Here is a 3,495-nt window from a genome sequence, read left to right as displayed (position 1 = left end):
GCTCAAGTTCACAAAGTCGCACAGTGTCCGAAATAAAAAAGAAGCAGTTAGATATCAAAGTCACAGTGAAAAGAAGAGTCGTAGCCCACCGTCCGAGTATCATATGAGGGTACAGAGAAAAGAAAAAAAAAATGTAGACACAGTGAGAAAAAAAGCTATCAGATATCATTTTCATGATGATAGGAATTAAAGCATATTATTAAACATGGGGGCACGGTGGCACAATGATAGTGATGAGCTGGCACCTCGTTCACAGATTGTTCCTGCCTCCCGCAAGAAGCTTGCTGCTCCATGCGCGACCTTTGATGAAATAATTTATTGCAGCAGTACTGTCTCTTTCAAAACGTACTAAACCCAAATTCCTGTCCTTCCTTTTCTTTCTCCAAATAGATAGATACTTTATTAATCTCAAGGGGAAATTCACATAATCCAGCAGCAGTATACTGATACAAAGAAACAATATTAAATTAAATAGTAATAAAAATGAAAAAATAAAAATAAAAAAAGCAGACAATAACTTTGAGTAATGTTAGCATTTACTCCCCCGGGTGGAATTGAAGAGTTGCATAGTGTGGGGGAGGAACGATCTCCTCAGTCTGTCAGTGGAGCAAGACAGTGACAAAAGTTTGTCACTGAAGCTACTCCTCTGTCTGGATATGACACTGTTCAGTGGATGCAGTGGATTATTCATGATTGACAGGAGTTTGCTTAATGCTCATCGCTCTGTCACAGATATTAAACTGTCCAACTTTACTCCTACAATAGAGCCTGCCTTCTTAACAAGTTTGTCCAAGCGTGAGGCGTCTTTCATCTTTATGCTGCCACCCCAGCACACCACCTCGTAGAAGAGGGCACTTGCCTCAACCGTCTGGTAGAACATCTGCAGCATCTTACTGCAGATGTTGAAGGATGCCAACCTTCTCAGAAAGTATAGTCTGCTCTGACCTTTCTTACATAGAGCATCAGTATTGGCAGTCTAGTCCAATTTGTCATCCAGCTGCACTCCCAGATATTTATAGGTCTGGGAAATAAATAACCAATATGACATCAAATGGTATTCTTACTGGTAAATAACCAATCACCACACAATCAGCTCTGTAATAGATGTTAAGCTATCTTTAAGCTTAGAATGCCTTTTTAAGGAACATTGAAATATCTTCGTAGTACATGTTTAATTATTCTATCCATCTATCTTTCCAGTGTTGCGCCAGCCCCAGCAAGAATACAGTGCGAGGTAGGAACAATCGGGGTGCCAGCTCGTCCCTACCGCTGTGACACTGTGTCCTCACATGTTTAATTATTAACAATATAGATTATTTAAATGATGCTAATATTTTATCTGTATAATGTAATAAACATATTTTGCTGCATTTCATCTTAAAAATATCATCATCGTCTGTAAATACGTGCTTTATAAAGTGGCTCAGGTTGTGCAATACTCAACTGTATCGCAAGTTTACAGTGAGGTAATTGTACTATTAAGTACAAACAGTTCTATAAGGGGCACCTGATGGACTGATTGAGTGAGTTTAAAGTTCTTGGGATGAAACCGTTTCTGAACCGCAAGGTCCGTACAGGAAAGGCTCTGAAGCGTTTGTTGGATAAGAGCAGTTCAATTGACTGTGCGCATACCTGAGGCAGTGTGTACTTGAAGCTGTATACCGATAATTCTCTTTCCGATCAGCTGCTCCGAGTGGTGCAGTGAGAGCAATATGTAAAAAGATGATCTGCTATGGCAATCCCTAACGGGAGCACCTGAAAGTAGAAGAAGAAGGTGCAAGGAGAGTAACAATGCTAAAGTTGCTATGGTATTTGGAACAGTTTGGCCATTCCGTGGAACATTATATTGTTACAGGTTAATTACAATCAGATGCCTTAAACTATTGAACAATATGCGGTTAATTTCTGTGCATATGATAAAGCCGTGTCAGGGATGTGGATCTAAAAAGAAAGAGAAAACACACTGGAGCAAAAGCACTGCTTTGACGCTGGGTGCCGCCAGTTTGCAAAACCGAGCAGAGAACTTGTGTACGCCAAGGTTGAAGCTACCGTGAAAATGTGCGTGGCTTTACTCCAAGTTTAGGTTTTATACATAGCAATTTGAGCGTGGAAACGGGCTTACGCAACATCTTTGTGCATATGCACCGTTTATACATTAGGCCCCAGATCACTCAAAACACAAACCCAAACAGAACCTTTTACATAAAACATTATGGTCTCTTCTTTTGACATACAGTCCAAACTGTATATGGTGAAATTAAATTTGACCTCAAACTGAAAAAATAAAACACACATTCATGAAGATACGAAATAAACATACATATGCCTGAAAATGTAACACTTTTTTGTGCCAAAATTTCATTTTGAGAGTTACACCATTTAAAGGTAGTGAAAGATTAATATTATGTACATATGTATAGAATAAAAAGACAAAATGGTACAAAGGCACGACTCCCTAAAAAATATTCTAAATTGGTGAATTACCAAAAGAAATTTACAATTATGTGAAAAGTATATCCTTATTGAATTCTGGCTTTACACATCATGTGGGTGGCACAGTAATTAGTATTGCTGGTATATCCTAGGTTCAGATCCTGCCCTGTGGGTAGTTTGTGTATCCAATATGTCAGAGTAGATTCTCCTCAACTTAATTAGGTTAACTTGCAACTCTGACTTGGACCTTTGTGGGTGGGTGTGTGTGTGGGCCCTGTCCCAATTTCTGCCAGAGCACAATGTTGATAGGATTGGCTCTAGCTCATTGCTACCCTGAATTGGATTAAGTGTTTTTGAAAATGTCACGTTAACAATTATTTAGTCATTCAAGTACTAAAATTAGATAAATTCAGCCTCAAGCAATATGTGACAGACTCTCTATTTACTCAACAAAATTAAAAAAAAAACCCAAACATACAGAACCTCTGTGCAAAATATAAGTATCCTTTAGTGCTTCCTTATCAATTAAACTAATTAGAACCAAGCACTGCTCCTCAAGGACACTTGATTAGTTGATGATCAGATAAAATCATATTCTGGGTTCAGCAAAGTTTATTATTGACTAAATGCAAAAGAAAAACAATAATTAAGAATAACTCAAAATTCAAAATAAGAGGAAAATGTCGACTTCCTGAGATTAGGCTTGAACTCCTCATGAGGAGTTTCTCCTTAATTAAAAAAAAATCAAACAAGCTGAAAAAACAATACTTATCTTCATCTAACAAGGTTGCAACTTAAGTTATACAAAGCAGCCAGAGGCGGTCAATCCATTAGTCGACACCTGCAGCCGCCTAAGGTGCAGCTTACCTTTCTGAATCCCCAAGTACCCGGTCCGCGATATGAATGCCGAGGGGGCTCTATATCGGCTTCGACCGGCACTGAAACCAGCACCTGGTCTGATGGCTATCACGGAACTACGGATTCTAACGTATTGTGTATAATGCTCAAAAGACAAAAGGAAAAAAAATCTAAAGTAACATAGTGTATTAATAATTAAAAACT

Source organism: Polypterus senegalus, chromosome 6 (genome assembly GCF_016835505.1).
Source record: "Polypterus senegalus isolate Bchr_013 chromosome 6, ASM1683550v1, whole genome shotgun sequence".
NCBI lineage: Eukaryota > Metazoa > Chordata > Cladistia > Polypteriformes > Polypteridae > Polypterus > Polypterus senegalus.
The sequence above is the reverse complement of the archived record's forward strand: the minus strand, read 5'-3'. Positions refer to the sequence as shown.